General features: G+C 35.2%; 1 pseudogene; it reads left to right on the forward strand.

Moving 5' to 3' along the window:
- The window catches only part of LOC100733449 (olfactory receptor 2Y1-like), a 39102-nt pseudogene extending 22379 nt beyond the window's left edge, over positions 1 to 16723 (forward strand).
- The last annotated feature ends 3623 nt before the right edge of the window (positions 16724 to 20346 follow it).

The raw sequence follows: 20346 nt of genomic DNA on the forward strand, positions 1-20346 counted from the left end.
GCAACACATCTCTATAAAAATTTCCAAAAAGGAATTATATTACTCAGATTAAATATATTATGGTACTTTCTGCATATATTTTCATGCTCTTGGGGAGAATTTGGTTACATTTGGCTAAAACATTTCAATGTGAAAATTGCTGCAGTAGCTTATCCCATAAAGCTTGCCATCATAGCAGGCATAGATGAGAAGTGTTAGAGAAGTAGGTTTGGTCCTGCTCTCATGGCCATGGCTGGTCACCACCTTTTGGAAGTGAGGTTTCCTACTCAGCCTGTGTGATGAGGGGAATCACAATATTTTAAGTTTCCAAGAGATATCAACATGTTTTCCATACTAAGTGTCTCCCAACGATACATTTGAGCTCATGAATACCACATAAATCTTCAGTGAGAGAAATATGAATTTTATAGGCCTGTTTGACTATTGCTTTATTCTTTTCCAAAGTATAACGTGAGCTGTAATCCATAACAGCTCCTCTTGGTTATAATTGAGTCAATTTTTATTAAATTGAACCTTGCTCTAGCACTATGATAAAAAATGAAACAATATAAAACTCAAGGCTTAAATGAATCAATAAAATCTCAAGGTTTTTTTAAGGATATGTCTTTTATAAGGACATTGAGATGTGTTTAGGAAGAGCTAAGAGGACGATTTCTCCCAGGTGTCCCAGAAATATTTTTAATGGAGTAGGAAAATTGGGTATGTATACAAAATAGAATATTTTCAGCCATAAAAATAAAATAAATCCTATCACTTGCAGTAACCTGGATGGGACAGGGTTACATTATGTAAAGTAAAATAAGACAAGCACAGAAAGTCAAGTACTGTATATTCTCATTCTTTTGTAGAAGCCACAAAATTCTGTCTCACAGAATAGAGCAACACAGTGGACACTAGAAAATGGGTAAGTTAGGGAAGAGGGGCAGTGAAAAAAATAGACGATGGATAGTAAAATAGCTGGAAGGGAAAATTAGTTCTGGTACTCTATCATGAAGTAGAGTAACTGCAGCCTACAGTAATTTATGACACACTTCCAAATAATAAGAAGAGTCCAAAGGCGTCCAGCACATAGAAATGATACCTGTTTGGGGAAATAAAAATGCTGATGACCATTATTTGATCATTATATGCTGAATAAATGTATTACATTATCATAGCCTACTCACAACTATGCAAATACAATAGTATTTAATTTTTTAAAGCCCATGCAAACTTGAAATTATTTGCCTAATATTTTCTCCTTTCACATCAGAGTTGAATTTCAAATCCAAGAGTTAAATTCATATCCCATGTCTATATGTGTTCAATATTATTTGGATTCTTTATGAGTCCTGTACAAACCTGCAAGCTAACATCACCTCTAACTCTGATTCCTCCTTGACCAATTTCATCTGCCTACTTTATTTTATGCATTATAACATCTGTGTCATGAATGACATTAGGGTATAAACATGGAAAACTGAATATTTTATTCACCTTCTACCTGGAGATGATGCTAGATTCAATTGTTTCTTGAATAAAAATCTGGATGTTCATCTACAAAGCAACTGTTAAACTCCAGGATTTTTTAATGACATGCATTCTTAGTACAAATAATACCTTTAAATATTTGCTTTCATGAGACCACGCATTGGCTTCCCACAGCTTGTTTTGCTTTCTTTTGTTTTGGTTGGGATCTTTTCAAGAAAAAGTTTCACTATGTAGTTTAGGCTGTCCTAGAACTCATTTTGTAGCCCAGGCTGGCCTTGATCATGCAGTGATCCTCCTGCTTCAGCCTCCCAAGTGCTGGGATTACAGGTGTGCACCCTCATGCTTGGCCATCCAGCCCTCTGACTTGTTTTAAATTTTGAAAGCATCTGCCCTATACTCCACTGTGATTTCACTGTGCTCTGCCAATGCTGCACCACTCTGACAGAAGATAATCATAAAAATATGAAATAACTGTATTGTTAATTCTTTATTATCTTGCTTTGAGGTCCTGTATAATTTTCATTGTTTTGCTGGATTGGGATTTATTCTGTTTTGTTTTGTTTTGTTTTGTTTTCAAATTTATTATATCCAAAGGCATGGGCAGCTGATTCAAAGACAATAAGATATTTTATGGTAGCTATTTTCGATTTACTATTGTCTTGTTTTGAAGTTCTTTATTGCATTTATTGTTTTATTCTTATTCATTCCAGTCTGTTCTGTTCTGTTTGATTTTTACTACATCTTAAGTTGTCTGCAGCTATTTTGAAGCTAAGAAGCATTATGGTAACCATTGTAGATTTCATATTGCTTTGAAGTCTTGCGTCACCAGTTGGTTTTGATTGGTTTTGTTGTTTTATTTTGCTTGGTTTTATTCTCTTTAAAATAAAAATAAAATGGAAAAAATTAAAATGGTTAACAACGTTAAAATGTTACAACTTCATTACATCAAGAATATAACCCTGGGCCAGAGATGTGGCTCGGCAGCATAAACACCTGCCTAGCAAGCACGAGGTCATAAGTTCAATCCCTGGAAACAAAAATAATTCTATCACAATAATTCTTTAAAAAGGTAATTAGTCTAATTATTCCAAAAAGCACAATGCCAGGGTAATGTTTATAAAAGTACTGCTTTTGGTTCCAGGAATTTGGCTCAGTGGCATAAGCACTTGCCTGGGAAGCATGAGGTCATCAATTTAATCCCGGAACCAAAATAAAAGTATTTCTTTTAATGACAATGAAGTAAATTATTTACATTTTTCAGTATATAGTCAAAGAATTCATCATGAGGAATTGATATATATATATATATATATATATATATATATATATATATATGTATGCATATATATCACATCTTTGTTGAGATTTAGTACCAGTTTTATTTATAATTAATCATGTACAAATCACTTATCTATAAAACAATAGTTAACATCTGTTCCCTAATTCAAAAATATATCCAAAACAAAACAAAAAAACCCAAAATCCTCACTATAAAAAAAGATTACAGTTAGCCTAGGCTTTAACTCAGATGTTGAGACACATTGAAGGATTTGTCTTTCCTACATCAGTCAACCAGATTATTTATCTGTGCAGTTAAGATCCAAATCACATCTTAATCCTTTTTTACTTCTCTTTCACTCCCCTCTATACTCACTCACGTGAGTGAGAGTCTCCTCACTCACATTCCCAGACTCTCTGTGACCATGGAGAATATTCTTAGTCTACTTCATGTCTCAAGTTTGATGGGTATAAAATCTTTGAGCCACGTTTTTTTTTAAATTTTAAAGAGAGGGAAAAAAGATAAAGAGTGAAACCTAGTTTAAAGACAGGTTACTAGGACAGTTATAGTGTTGATAACATAGCAGATGATTGTCTTCCTGGTAGTGACTAAGAGTATAGTTTTTTTCTTTCCCTGAGCTATCTAGTCTTTGCAAAGCTATGGTTCACATCTTACTTTCGCACATTATGTTCTCTGAACACTTGAGTCTCTTTGCTATGTTCACACTTTGTCCAAAGTGATTGTTTTCTAGTGTTTTTAAAAATCATCACTTTGCCCTAATTAATACTTTTCCTAATATTCTTTTACTCTTAGCAACTTTTATTAAGATATGTGTTAGCTATTTCTAATTTTTTTCTCATTTTCACATCTTTATTTTTCTAATATTTGTGTGAAGGACCTTTCATTTTTTTTTGTTACCTCATTGGTGAAGGAGGTGTGGTTTTTTAACTATTTGTGGAATTTTGCATGAAGGATATTCAGCACTTCCTAACAGGATGACTGCACTTCTTTTTTTTTTTTTTAAATTTTATTTAAAGAGAAAAAAGAAGAAAAAAAAAACCAGAAAAAGGGTACAAGTTATACAGAATTTCAGAAAAGTAAACAGTAGGAAATCACTAGTTAATTACATATTGTCATCTTAGAAATAATTGTTGAAGTTACAAAATTAAAGCATATAGAGGGGACTTTCAAACGGTGAGACTGCAAACAGTTTTGTTCAATGATCCAACAAAACTCAGTAATATGGTTATCTATCTCATACATTTAAATATATATGCAGTTGTATCTTTTACAGAACTTTCTTTTCCTTTCTTTTGTACAATTATGATTACACATTTTGGGTTTTATTACTCCCACAGTTTTTTTTTTTTTTTTTTTTTTTTTTTTTTTACCGGTACCGGGGATCAAACTCACGACTGCCTGCTTGCAAGGCAGACACTTATGCCACTGAGATAAATCCCCAGCCCCCAACTCCCACAGTTCTTACTACTGTTTTTTTTTTTCTTTTTTGAAGAAAGTGAAACCAAATGAGACACACCAGGACAGAGTCAGTCAAATCAAAAGGATGAACAAAATACATAATTGTAAAAACAAAATACAAGGTGATCAACAATGATTACCATAATGCCTCTTGTTATCTTAAAAAGAATTGTCTATATCATCAGTTATAACAAAATTGTACAAAACAGTAGAGAATAAGACCAATAAAACCAAAACATTGGAGACATTAGAGAACTTCAAAAGAAGATAATAGTCAACAAGAATGGGCATCACAATGAATATTATTGTCTTCATAGTTGTTGCCTATACTTTCAAACTTGGTACTATCAAGCATAACCGAATAGAGGAAAATCAGTCAAAACAAGATGGTGAGAGCAATACAGAGTTTCAAATCAAGTTAACAGGAAATCAAAGTGGGTTACTATAATATATCCTGCTATTTTTATTTATTTTCCCTTAATTAAAAGGATAAGAATGAAAAAATACAAAATAAAAAGGAGATTGAGATAAAAAAGAAGGCATAACAACAAAACAACACAGGTCAAAACATAGCCATTTAAGCAAAATAGTGTTTCACGACAAGATAATTTTGACATAATAGTAGTTATCATAGTGTCTCTTCCATTAAAATCTTTGGGTATAACATCGTATACCGCAGCATCAAACATATCAGGACAATGTAAAACCGTTCAAGAGAAGGACAGTATTACAGGGTATTTAAAATCAACTAACAGAAAATGAACAATGATTTCTGTATAATCTCCTTGTCTATAAAAGTTTTTGTTTATATTATCACATATAATAAAATCCAATGAGATACAACACGTTAAAACCAATGGAGACAAAAGAACAAAAGCTTGATGGGACTTCAAAACAAGAGGATATTAAATCAGCACTACCTATTATGAAGTCTTGTTTTCTCCAAAATAGCTGTTCCTACCATCCAAACTTCTCTGCCTCATTTCTGTTGAGCTCTTTTTCTGTCATTAATTGTCAGTTTGTCCTCTTCATTTCACTTTCTGCTCCATTCATTGTGGCTGCTCTGCCACTGTTTCTGGAATCTTGATATTTTTTCATTTTTTGAATATCCTGCAGTAACCTCTATAGAGTTGAATTGGTGGTTGCAAATTCCCCAAGTTTTTCTTTATCCTGGAAGCACCTTGTTTTTCTATCAATTTCTAGGGACAGTTGTGCAGGATATATCAATTTTGGCTGGAGGTTATTATCTTTCAAAGCTTGAATTATTTCCCCTCATGGTCTTCATTATTTGATGGCTTGTGCCGAGAAGTCTGCTGTAATTCTGATGGGTGTTCCCTTGTAAGTGATCTGTTTCTTGTCTTTGACAGCCTTTAATATTCTGTTCTTATATTGGATTTCTGAAATTTTGATTATTATATGCCTGGGTGTAGCTTTGTTTGGGTTGTAGGTGGCTGGGCTCCTGTATGTCTCATACATCTGAGTATCTTTACCTTTTGCTAAATAAGGGAAATTCTCCTGGATTATTTCTGTGAATAGCTTTTATAGTTCATTTGTTTGAGTCCCTACTTCTTCTTTTATGTTCTTAATTCTTAAATTATAGATCCTTGTATCATCTTCTAGTCTTTGTATTATTGCTGTTTGTTTTTTGTCATTTTTCAGAAGTTTTTCATTTCATGCTCCCACCTTACAAATCTGTCCCCCAGTTCTGATAATCTATCCTTAGTTTCTTTCAGGCTGTTATGCCAGCTTTCAATAGAGTTTTTAGTTTCCTGGTAATCTCTTTGAACCTGCTTCACTTATTCTATGTTTTATCTATTTTCTCCATCAAACAATTTTCCCCTTTTTTTCTGTTCTTCCATTCCACCATCTGTTTTTTCTTGAGCGGTGCTTAGCAATTCTCTAACTATTCTACTTATTTCTTGCTTTATTTCATTAAATACTTCATTTTTGAACTCATCTATGAGGCTCCAGAGATACCGCTTTATGTCTATAGGTGCCATGCCGGATATTGCATGTTTTCTGTCTTCATTCTCTTTTGCATTTATCTTTCCTGGATCAGTGTTCTCAGAATTGGGGACTGAGGACCCTTTCTTGTTGCTCCCTTTTCCCATACTTTTTGTTCCTTCCATACAAGCATATATAGGAGGCAAAGTTTTTTTTCTCTTTGTCTGTTATAGTTTGTTTGAATTCACTGGCTCGGTGTTCTCTCCCACTGCAGTGTACTAGGGAGACACAGACCTGGGCAGCTTCTGCTGGGTCTGCCCCTCCATGTCAACCTACTGAATTCTTCACTGCTAGGGTGCACCACCAGGTGCAGGGACCTGATTTGGGCTAGGCTACTGGATCTCACTCCACAGTGTCACCAGGCCAAGTGCTCCCCACCACTCCCACTTGAGAAGGGAATATGCGACTAAAGTCACTGCAGGGCCTTGTTCCAGCTAGTCTGCTTGTTCCCTGAATGTCCTCTGTTAGAGCCTCCTAGTCTAGGAAAAGGATCCCATTTCTCTCACTCATGGCAGGTCGATGCAGGGCTCCCTGCCAGTCCTGCTCTCAATGCCATTTGGTTCACTGATACCAGCTCTCAGAGCTTTCGTGCATCTCTCTCCCTGCTGTGCAGATTGAGACACAGTAGCATCAGCAGGAAATTCAAATCATGGCTTCCAATGGTGCGGGATCCAGCTTCTGTACTGAGATTTTATCTGTTCCTGTTATAGCATCAGGATTGCATTTCCAGTTGGTTTTTCTCAGCTTAGTTCATTCCTGGATTGGCAGGGTACAACTCCCCTTGCGTAGGACTCCTCACACAGCACCGCTCCTCGATTCTAAACTGGTAATCTCAGAGAGCCTCCATGGCTGCTGTTATTTGTCCACCATGTTCTCCCGAAGTGTTGACTGCACTTCTTTTCAGTGTAGGTTTTTATTTTTCTTTAGCTGTTACTTTTCCATAGTCAAAACACATAAAATTTGTAGAGCTCATTGAAGATAAATGTCCTTTACTCCTCACTTGGTATAAGGAGAGACATTTTTCATAAATATGACATATCTCTGCCAGGCATGGGGGTACACACCTGTAATCCAAGCTCCTTGGAGCCTGAGCCAGGAGGATCACTGCGAGTTCAAGTCCAGCTTGGGCAACCTAGCCACATAATGTTTTTAAGGCCTGTCTAAATTATATAGCAAAATCTTGGCAAAGAACGACACATCTCTAGGATCCATATCGAGTCATTCATTGTCTTTGCAAATTCCGACTTTGTTGCCTCTCTATGCATACCCTCACTACCACTGAAATAAATGTATTGGACTTCAGTATATGTCTCACTTGAGAAGTAGATTTTTCTGCCTCTTTCTAAGTGTGTAGATACAAAATATTTTCTTCAGTTCATGCTCAGCTTTCATTGCCAATGTATTTGGCAGTGCTTCTCAAGAAATATTTTGTGGCCCACCGTTCTCCCTATTTCTCAGTGTCTCTGACAATGGGCATTCAACTTCATTTTCCCCCATGACCTCTGAATAATGTATTCCACAAAAAGGGGGAAGGCCAGGGGTTTAGCTCGGTGGCACAGTGTCTGCCTGGCAAGTGCAGGGTCCAGAGTTTGATTCCCAGTACCAATTTTAAAAGAAGAAAAGAAAAAGATAATAGAAAGGTGGAAATGCTGATTTGATGCTGAAATGTTAAATATGTTTATTGAGGTAAATTTGCAGTACTCATTTGCATTTAGCTTTGTGCTCTGAATTTCTGCCTACTTCTTTGACATGGTAGACCACAGGAGAAAGTATCCATTATGACATATAAATTAATTTCAGTAGTATTATTTGCCCATTTTAAACATTATAGGCCTAAAATTACACTTGAGCCTTTGTATTATGTTTACTAGAACCATCTCTGGTCATCTATAAAACAGTGATAAAAAACTGCAAAATAAATATACAGGAAAATTTTAAGTCGTTTTTTATTATTTAAAGGAAAAAGGAAAAAAAAACAAAACAGTATAAGGGTACAACATACAGAATTTCAAAAGGAAAAACAATAAGAAATCACTATTAATAGATTACATATTGTCATCTTAGAAATAGGTGTTCAAGTTAAAAAATTAAAGCATACAAAGTGGACATTCAAACAGTGAGACTACAAGCAGTTGTGTTCAATGATCCATCAAAAACCCAGCAATATGGTCATCTACCTTAATCACCTAAACACACTTGAAGTTGTATCCTTTAGAGCACTTTTTTTCCACTCTATTTTTTGCCAAAACATTTAAACATTTTGGGCTTTATTACTCCCATAGTTCTTATTACATTTTTTTGGAAGAGAATAAAACCAAATAAGACAAAACAAAGCAGTCAGTCAAAACAAAGGGTGGACACAGAACATGATGTAAAAGCAGAATACAAGGTAATCGGCAATGGTTATCATAATGCCTCTTGTTACCTTAAAAAGAATGCCTATATCATTAGGTATAATAAAATTGAACAAAACCATACAGAACAAGACCAATAAAACCAAAACTTTGGAGACATTACAGGACTTCAAAAGAAGATAATAGTCCAACCAGAATGGGCTTCATAGTGATTCTCATTGCCTTCAAATAGTTGCCTATACCCTCAAACTTGATACTATCTAACCCCACAGAACAGAGTAAAATAAATCAAAACAAGATTGTGGAAGCAATACAGGGCTTCAAATCAAGTGAATAGGAAATTTAAAAAGTTCCTCTAATATATCCTGTTAATTCTTTTAATTTTTCCCTTAAGTAAAAAATAATAATACAATTAAATATTTTCTTAAAACGTGTAGATTGAGATAAAAGAGGACATAACAACATAACAATACAGGTCAAACCAGAACAATTTCAGCAATCTAATGCTTCACAACAAGATAACATGACTTAATAGTAGTTACCGCAGTGTCTCTTTACTTAAAATATTTGAGTAACGCTTCCTACACTATGGCTTCAAACATATCAAGGCCATGTGAAACCATTCAAGAGGATGAAAGTATTACATGGTATTTAGAACCAGCCATTGGAAAATGAACAATGGTTTCTATATTACCTTTTGCCTATAAAATGTTTTTGTTTATACTATCACATATAATAAAATCCAGTAAGACACAACATGATAAGATCAATGGAGACAAAAGAACAACAGTTTGGTGAGACTTCAAAACAAGATAATATTAAATCAGCACTAGCTATTATGATGTCTTGTTTTCTTCAAAATAGCTGTTTAAATCATCACAGGCTATAATATTAAACATTCCAAAATAAAGCAATTCCAATTAATGAGTGAAAACTTTATAAGGCTTCAAAGCCACATAATGGGAAATCATGATTACCACATACTTTTATATATTTGAAGCATTTCTTACAATAGGGAAACTATTTGGTATTCATACATGTGAGTTTGATTTATTTCACTTATGAATATGGTCTCAAGCTGCATCCATCTATTTATAAATATTTCCATGTGATCTTTCTTTATAGCTGAGTAGTGCTCCATTGTATAAAATTACCACAACTTTTTTATCCATTCCTCACTTGATGGACACTTAAGTGGCTTCCAATGTCTGGCAATTACAAATTGTGCTGCTATAAACATGGGTGCAAATATATCACTGTGGCATGATGCTTTCAGTTCTTCTGGGAATATACGTAGAAGTGGGATAGCTGGAACACATGGGACTTCTAATTACAGCTTTTTGAGAAATCTCCAGATTGACTTCCACAATGTTTGCACCAGTCTACACTCCCACCAACAGTGCAGGAGAGTTCCTTTTTCCCCACATCCTCTGCAGCATTTGTTGTTGATGGTTTTCTTGATTCTGGCCATTCTTTCAGGAGTGAGCTGGAAATTCAGTGTGGTTTTAATTTGCATTTCTCTAATGACTAATGATGATGAACATTTTTTTCATGTATTTATTTGCCATTTGTAATTCTTCATTTGAGAAGTATGTATTCATCTAAGATGCCCATTTTTGGATGGGCAGTGCTTCTCAAGAAACATTTTGAAATTTGGGGATCTAATTATCTTTAATTTAAGGTTAGAATGTTATATCCCTGGAGCCCAGCATGTTTGGCTGCCGCACCTAGCCATTGTTGTGCAGAGGAGGGGCTGGGCGGATCTGGGGCACCTGCATTGGCCTCTCTGTGTGTCTGGAGGACTGTGGATATCTGTGCAAGCAGGGAGGGATTGCAGGTTCCTGAGGCACCACGGCCTGTGGTGAGTACCCTAACCCGGCTGCGATTGGAGAGCTGTGGAGCTTCCAAGGGGCAGGTGGGCGCACAATGTCCCTGAGGCCCAGCTTGTCTGGAACTGCGGAGTTCTGAGCAGGCAGAGGAGGGCCATTGGTTCTGCAGGCCCAGTGGCTTGGGGTAGCGTGGTGCCAGAGTCTCAGTAGCTGTAATCATAGAAGGGGATTTTCAACAGATCCTGAGGAAGCTTTCAAATAACACTTGAAACACAGAAATATAGGAAAATGACAAAATGAAAGACCAAATTACAACCTCAAACCTCCAGCCCATCTCAAGAAACCCTAAGAGCAATGTATATAGAAGAAAATATATGCCATCCACCTCAAATATTGGACACAATAGCTACCGAAATTGACAAGCAACTCCAGGAAACTTTAAAGACATTCAAACTCAAAATAATCTCCCAGATAAAAGAACAAATGATAAAAGAAATGAAATATATTCTAAATATATCTAAAGAAAACACAGATAAAAATTGGAGGAACTAAACAAAAAGATAGAATCCCTAGACGAGCAATATAAGAAACAAACAGAATACATAATGCAGATGCACAGAGATATACAGGAAATAAAAAAAAAACTCCACTGAAAGTTGTAAAAACCGCCTTAATGAAAGTGAAGATAGGGGGCTGGGGGTTTAGCTCAGCGGCATAAGCACCTGCCTTGCAAGCAGGCGGTCGTGAGTTCGATCCCCGGTACCGATAAAAATGAAAAAGACAAAAAAAAGAAACAAAACGAAAGTGAAGATAGAATTTCAGACCTTGAAGACAGGATTGCAGCTAGTGAACAGGAAAGGAAAGATCTTTTAAAAATAACAAGGAATCAGGAAACAACAATTCAACAACTGCAAGACAATGCACAGAAGAATAACATAAGAATGACAGGGATTAATGAAAAAGAAGGAGACAACATAAAGGATGTCAAGAGGATATTTAGAGAAGTAATAGCTGAAAATTTCCCAAGCATGAGATCAGAAACTGACATCAGGATCAGTGAAGCATATAGAACTCCAAATAGTCATAACCAAAATAAAACTACACCCAGACATATAATAATCACCATCCCAGAAATCCAACACAAGAATAGATTATTAAAAGCGGTCAGAGAGGAAAAGACAGATCACTTATAAAGGAAAACCTATCAGAATCACAGCAGACTTCTCAGCACAAACAATAAAGTCAAGAAGAGCATGGAGTGAAGTATTCCAGATCCTAAAGCAAAATGATTTCCAACCTAGACTGATATATCCTGCAAAACTAGGATTCAAAATTGAGGGTGAAATACGATACTTCCATGACAAAGAACAGCTGAAGAACTTCATGAACACCAAACCAACCCTGCAAATAACATTGAAAGACAGTTTAGATACACAAAGGAAAAAACCACTAAGCAAAGCAAATAATTAAACAGAACAGAAAGATAAAGATGCAACAGCAGAGAGATAGCATTCCTACAATAAACCAGCATTTAACAGTAATAATCATTAACGTAAATGATCTCAATGCACCAATCAAAAGAAACAGACTAGCAGGATGGATCAAGAAACAAAATCCAACCATATGCTGTTTACAGGAAAGGCATCTAACCCAGAAGGATACTCACAGACTGAAAGTCAAAGGATGGAAAACAATTCTTCATGCAGCAGGAATCCAAAACAAGGCAGGAGTAGCCATTCTGTTTGCAGACAATGTGAACTTTAAACCAACAATGACCATAAAGGACAAAGAAGGTCACTACATACTCGTAAGGGGAAAACTCCAAGAGGAAGAGATAACTATCTTAAATATATATGCACCAAACTCCAGAGCACCCAGTTATATAAAACAATTATTAACAGAAATGAAAACTCAAATTATCAGTAACACAATTGTAACAGGAGTCTTTAATACGCCATTGACACCAAGGGACAGATCAACCAGACAGAAAATGAACAAAGAAATAACAGAACTGAATCACACCTGTGAACGAATGGGTTTGATAGACATATACAGAATGTTCCGCCTAACAACGTCAGAATACACATTCTTCTCAGCAGTACATGGATCATTCTCTAAAATAGACCATATATTAGCTCAGAGAACATATTTAAACAAATGCAAAAGAGTTGAAATCATCCCTTGCATGTTATCGGATCATAGCGCTCTGAAATTAGAAATTAATGATAAAAGATACTGCAAAAATCCCGCAAACACATGGAAACTGAATAACACAATCTTGAGTAATCAGTGGGTCAGAGAAATTAAACAATATCTAAAAGAAAATGAAAATGCAGATACAACTTAACGGAATCTGTGGGATGCAATGAAAGCCGTCCTGAGAGGAAAATTTATTGCACTGAGTTCCCACATCAGGAAAACAGAACGAATACAAATAAATAACTCGATGCTACACCTCAAACAGCTAGAAAAAGAAGAGCAAGTCAAGCCCAAAGCCAAAAGAAGAGAGGAAATTATAAAAATCAGAGCAGAAATCAATGCAATAGAGACTAAGAAAACAATCCAAAGAATCAACGAATCAAAGAGTTGGTTCTTTGAAAGAATAAATAAAATCGATAAGCCCCTAGCCAACCTTATTAAAAAAGGGAAGAAAAGGCTCGAATTCATGCAATAAGAAATGAAAAAGGTGAAATCACTACAGACCCAATTGAAATACAGAAGATCATCAACACCTATTTCAAAAACCTCTACTCTCAAAAGTTTGATAACACAGAAGAAATAGACAGATTCTTAGAAACATATGAACTACCAAAGCTAGATCAAGAGGATGTAAAACTGTTGAATAACCCAATCTCTGTTAATGCAATTGAAAATGTAATTAAGTCCTTACCCACCAAGAAGAGTCCAGGCCCAGATGGATTCACTGCAGAATTCGACAAGAAATACAAAGAAGACCTAATGCTGACACTCCTCAAACTATTCAATGAAATTGAAGGGGAAGTAATCCTTCCTAAGTCATTCCTGGAATCAAATATTACTCTAGTACCAAAGCCTGAGAAAGACCCAACTAAAAAAGAGAACTATAGACTGATCTGCCTAATGAACACAGATGCAAAAATCCTCAATAAAATATTGGCAAATAGGATGCAGCAAATCATCAAGAAGATTATACACCATGACCAAGTGGCATTCATCCCAGGAATGCAAGGATGGTTCAACATACACAAATCAATAAATGTAATCTACCATATCAATAAAGCCAAAAATAAGAATCACATGATCATTTCTATAGATGCAGAAAAAGCCTTCGATAAGGTCCAACATTTATTCATGATAAGAACTTTACAGAAAATTGGAATAGATGGTCTTTACCTCAATATAATAAAGGCCATTTATGACAAACCAACAGCCAGAATCATACTACATGGCCAAAAATTGAAAGCCTTTACTTTAAAATCAGGCACAAGACAAGGATGTGCTTTATCACCACTCCTATTTAATATAGTACTGGAAGTACTAGCCAGAGCAATTAGGCAAGGAAGAGAAATAAAAGTGGTAAAGACAGGAAAAGAAGAAGTTAAATTATCATTGTTTGCAGATGACATGATACTCTACATATAAGACCCCCTAAACTCCATTGAAAGACTCTTAGATACATTAAATAAATTCAGTAATGTGGCTGGATACAAAATCAATACTTAGAAATCAATAGCATTCCTATACACGAACAACAAAATCACAGAGAGGGAAATAAGAGAAACTGGACTATTCACATTAGCAAGCAAAAAAAATGAAATATTTAGGAATTACTCTTATAAAAGAAGTGAAAGACTTATACAGTGAAAATTATAATACACTGAAAAAGGAACTTGAGGATGATCTCAGAAAATGGAAAGACATCCCTTGCTCATGGATAGGAAGAACAAACATTGTGAAGATGGCCATTCTCCCAAAACTGATACACTATTAACAATGTCCTCTGCCTTCCTTTTTTAGATAATTCCTCCCCTTTCACTTTCTCAGGATGTATTGTGTATTTTGCATCCCACTAACTCTAGTTTTTATATTAGGACAGCTACCTGCTAATTACCTAAGTGATTCTGAAACGTTTTACCCCTGATCTTGATCATAAGTTGTATTCCTTTACCTACAAAAGCCTCGAGGTTTCCTTAATTATAGCTGAGTAGTTCTCCACTGTGCAAAGTTGTCATGTCTTTTCAACCTTTTTTCAATTGCTTGATGAGCTTCCCCTATTTCTCTCTGGTTCCCTGTCATATAGAGTATTGTTTTCTGCTACTTGACTTTTGTTCCATAAAGCCTTTTTCAAGTTAATTATATTTCTTATACGGAGCATCTTGATGGACTCTATCTCCTGATCTACTTTGCCTGTGTTTCTTTTTGTTAGTGTATCAAGTCCGTCTATGTTAGAAATTATGGCAACATTCTATGCCTCATTTTTGTTATGCTATTTTGCTGTCATTGGTTGTCTACCTTTTTTCTTCATTTCACTGTCTGTGCTGTTACTTGAGGCCTATTTGTCACTGTTCCTGAAATTCTGGTATTTTTTCTCTCTCTCTAGAATTCCCTCCATCTTATTTTGTAGGCTTAGATGGTGGTCATGAACCACCTCCTCAGTTCTTTTTTGTCATGAGAGTATCTTTTTTCTCCATTAATTTCTAGAGACAGTTTTTCAGGGTCCATCAATCAGGGCTGGAGATTATTTATTTTCAGGGCTTGGAATATTTCATTCCAAGCCCTTCTTGATTTGATGGTTTGTGTTAAGTGTGTGGTGATTTTAATGGGTTTTCCTTTATAAGTGATCTGTTTATTTTCTCTAACAGCTTTTAAAATTCTATTCTTTTGATGAATTTCTGGGATCTTGATTACTGTATTTCTGGGTGTAGATCTGTTTTGCTGGTAGCTGGGTGGAATTCTGTATGCCTCATACATATGAGTATCATTTCCTTTTTCTATTCTTGGGAAGTATTCCTTAATAATTTCTGTTAATACCTTTTGTATTTCACTTGTGTTTACTCATTCTTCTCTCACATTTTTTATTCTTGTTATAGATCTTTCTTTCATGTTCTAGCCTTTGTATTGTAACTGCCTATTTCATTATTATTTTAAAAGATCTTTCATTTCATGATCATACACTGCAAATCTATCTTCCAGTTTTGATAATTGATCTTTAGTGTCTGTCAGGCAATTTTGCCAGCTTTCAATGAAGTTTTTAATTTCCTGGTAATCTATTTGAATCTGTTTTGTGTATCCTAGGTTTTTAAATTTTCTTCCCTGAAGGATTCTCTCTTTTCCCTGTGTTCCTCTATTCTTCCATCTGTGTCTTTTTCACAGCTGCTTAGAATTTATTTTTTAAGCTTTTTATATCTTGCTTTTCTTTTATAAGTATTTCAGTTTTGAGTTGATCTATAATATCATGAATATATTTCTTTATGTCAGCTAATACTGTGTCTGATATTGCAAATTGCTGCCTTTGATCTCTTGTGTATTTACCTCTCCTGAACCCATCTTCCCTGGGTTGGTGACTGGAGCCTTTTCTTACTTTTTCTCTTGTCATGTTTCTGGTTTTTCCATAGAGATGTCTGCAGAAGGTCCCAGCATCTTTCTGTATTGTCTATGATTCTTCTGAAGTGTGCTGGTTAGGGATTGCTGCCCTTTCTAGTTTGTTATGGATCATTAAAATGCAAGCAGGGGTATTGTAGGCTGGCCATTCCCCTCCAAGCCAGTCAACTAGCAGGGCCATCACCATGGTAGTGTATGCCATGCAGATGGAGCCAGTTCAGGACAGCTTAAGGGGCAATTATATCCCTGACTATTGGGTCCCAATCAGGGGCATGACCCAGTCCAAGCACATTGCACCAATCTGCTCTGGGTGGAGAGCAGCTAACTAATTCCACTACATTTTCTGGTGCAGGCCCATCTTTCCCAATTCCAATATATCATCCAGCCCAATCACCCACCTTCTGGGGTGACCAAATTCTGAGCATCCACTGCAGGTTAACTCAGGTCACTATGATGGCTTTGTTCTCTGTTGTGATGCATCCTCCTCCCCAGACATCCTCCTGCCTGCAACACAGCATGACTCACAGCATGAGACTCACAGCATGATAAGACTCATACCATCAGCTCCTGTGCAAGCACTGCCACCACAAATTGGACTGGCTCTAAAGAGAGGGACCAGCTCCAGTGAGAATGCCATGACTGTAGATCAGAGCAAGTCTGGTGAGAGTGCTGTGACTGTGAGTGTGATCAGCTCCAATGAGAGTGCCATGACTGCATGGCTGTGGTGAGAAGGATCAGCTCAGGTGAGAGTGCCACAATTGTGAGTCAGACTGGCTCTGGTGAGAGTGCAAATGGCTCTAACCACATTTTTCTTTCTTTTCATTTTTTCTTCTTTTTCCTTTTTCCGTAGTTTCTTCTTGGGTTGTGAGAATCTCCATCCTTTTGTCCAGTTTCTCCATGGTAGTAAATTCTAGTATCTGAGATGTTTGTCTTACAGATACTATTTACCTTACTACTTATCAATCTGCTATCTTCTTATTCTCCTAAGACATAATTTTATACAGGAGCTACAGGCAATATTCTGTTGAAATGTGAAGATTTCATAGATGAAATCTCTGTTTGGAAGTGAATATTCCTGTTAGTCCTACGAATGCACAATTACAGCAAGAGCACACCTAGAATCAGAAATGTACTTATCTATAATCATGAAAGAATGCATATCCACACATAAAGAAGACTGTAAAAATCCATGTTTATGGTGAGTATTTATATCAATAATTGATGTAATTCCACAATGAAAATATCATTCAGTGCTTCATATTTCAGCAATACTTTTCAACGAAATTGTGGATAAAGAAAGAAAAAAAGTTTACATTGAGGGATATTTAATAAATCGACCTGACATTTATGGGACAAGTAGCATGAAGCTAAGTTTCTCACTTAAATAAGCTAAGCCTTTGACCTCTTGCAGTTATGCATCAAAGACCAGGACACTTTCAAGAATTTCAGAATTCAGGTGCAGAAAAAAAAATTTAAAACTCAGGGAAATTTTCTGAAGTTAAAAGTTTTGGCAATAAAAAATCCAGGAATCTCCACACACAAAAGATAAGGTTAAAGTTTTATCATCCATTTGTACTCAAGTAAGGATAAAAATTCAAAATTTATCAGTAAATATAAAAATGACTTTGATAACACCTGATCTCTATTTGTGATAAAAAATACTGATGAAAATAGGCATAGAACAACCTTATCTGAAACTGTTAAAGTGTCTTTATGACAAATGCACTGCCAGTTTAATCCTGAGAAAAAAATAATTCACTCTCAAATTGTGAAAAAGTAGATTTTTGTCACACTCTTGTTTTGTACAGTACTGAAAATTTTAGTCACACTAATTAAGAAAGAGAAAGGAATGAAATGTGGCAGGAATAAGAAAGAAAAATGTAAAACAACTCTGTTTTACAAATGATGTTATATTTTATATAGAAGAAATACTGAATTCTAGAAGAATCTGAGAGCCAATAATGTATGAAGATACAAAAGACAAAAATTGATAGTGATTCTTTTGTCAAGTTATATTACAAAGCAACAGTGATCGAAATGGCATGCTATTGGTACTAACACAGATGTGTAAATGTCCAGATAAGAGAAGATGATGCAGTTACATTGCCACACATATTTAGTTATTTGATTCTTCACAAAAGAGCTACAGTCACATATTGGAGTAAAGATATCCTGTTAACCAATGGTCCTGGAACCATCGGCTACTTATATGCAATTCAAAGTTGGTCCCATATCTCTCACCATGTATCAAGTAAAATAAAAATGGATCAAATTTTAAAATAGAAATAATGAACCTACTGAAGGTTAATTAGTTAATATACTTGAAGTTATAAGTATAGGTAAGGACTTCCTAGTACAAAATTGATTGCCCAAGAAATAGTTCGAAGAATCAAAGATGGATTATATCAAGTTAAAAAGCTTTTGCACAGCATTAAAAATGATCATCTAAGTCGGAAGGTAATCTAAAGAATGAAAAAAATTTTCTAGCTATTCCTAACATACAGAAAAAATTTTTTCAGCTAATCCTAACATTTAAAATTTATAATAAACTATAAAATATCCATTTAAAATGGACAAGTAAATGAATAGACAGAGCTCAGATGAAGAATTATAAATGTTCAGCAAACACATTAGAAATATTAAATACCTATGCCCTTAGGAGATACGCAATTAAACCAAAGCTAAGATTTCATTTTATATTAGAAAGAATGCCAATTATAAAGAAAACAAAGAATAAAAATGTTTTTCCCATTGTTGCTGGGATGTAAAATAGTACAAATATTATGGAAGTCTGTATGGATATTTCTCAAAGAAGTAAAATTAGAAACTACATTTGACCCAGCTATTCCCTTTCTAAGTATCTTCCCCAAAGAAGCAAATGCATCATATTATAACAATGGCATACTTACCAGTGATTTTAACACCACAAATAATAAGTTAGCACAACTAAGTAATTTTGGAAGCATCCTGTACATCCATTGATGAACTAAAGTATAAGAAAAATGCACTATCTCTACATAATGGCATACTACTCAACAAAAATAAGAATGAGTTTAAGATGCTTTTAGGAAAATAATATGTATCTAGAAAATGTAAAGTTGAATGAATTATAACAACTGCCCAATCTTAAGTACCAGATGGAAACTCTGATCTGAGACAGGAAAACTATACTTAAGAGCAAAACAAAAGAGTGACAGAAGTGAAAAGAATCACACTTATTCTGCAACATACAGGAGCCCAGGTGATGGAGGGTGAGTGAGAGGTTGGAGGGGAAGGAAAGTACAAAGATATGAAATGTGTGAGACTCTTGCACCAAGTAACCACAATGCAATGAATGTTTGCTGTCATAAATACAAACAAAATAATATAAGAAATAAAAATAGAATAAGGGTATAGAGGAGGAGGGAGAGAAGTGGCTGGGAGGGGAACCAGAATTACACAGAACACAGATGTGTCATGTTCATGTACCTACCATGCCCTTTTAGTTCAAAGTAACTTTATGTAAATAAAACACATACAATCAGAAATAAGAATAAAATAGAAAACAAAATAATAGTATTCCTGTTGGACAATATAATTACATGTTGAAAAAGTAATCAGAAAAATAATCTCACAATAGCTTCAAAAATAAAAGAGCCAAAGTTAACATAACCCAGAAAGTAAAAGTTTCTTCAGGAAAACCGATGGCATTCCAAAAAAATACTGAAACAAATTGTAAAAAATGCAAAGACATGCCCTAGTCAAGGAATGCAGGGTCAATGTCAACATGGCCCTGTCCGCACAAAAAATCTGTGGATTTTCCATAATTTTAGCCAACAGAGTTAATCACCAAAGTACAAAAATTAATCCTAAAATTTAAATAGAATGAGAAGAGAGCCAGAAGATGCAAACAAAATATGAACAAAAAAGAAAGCAAAATGAGAATTGATACACTCACAAATTTCAAAGCAAGAGTAATATAAACTCTATGGTACTGAAATAAACTGCATGGGCTTCTCAATTGGATACAACACAAGGCAGAAACAATCACATGAAAACTTAGCTATCCGGCTTTTGAAAAAGGGGAATAAAAACCAAACATGAGAAAAGTAGCCTCTATACCAAAAGGTGCAAATGAAATTGGTTAGACATTGCAGAAGAATAAATGCAAACCCATATCCCTTATGCTGTGATAAATCAAATAAAACTGAGATGAGGACTTAGATGTATAACACTGAGGCTGCTAAAATATAAAAAATGTCAAACCTTGAAGCCAGAGATAGCAACAGGGACTTTGTGGGCAGATTCTGAATTTCACAAGAAATGATTCTATGAATTAACAATTGAGACCATCTGATCAGTATGCATGGGA

The sequence above is a fragment of the Cavia porcellus genome, unplaced genomic scaffold (genome assembly GCF_034190915.1).
Source record: "Cavia porcellus strain 051 isolate PalLab524CR breed Dunkin Hartley unplaced genomic scaffold, mCavPor4.1 scaffold_37, whole genome shotgun sequence".
Classification (NCBI taxonomy): domain Eukaryota; kingdom Metazoa; phylum Chordata; class Mammalia; order Rodentia; family Caviidae; genus Cavia; species Cavia porcellus.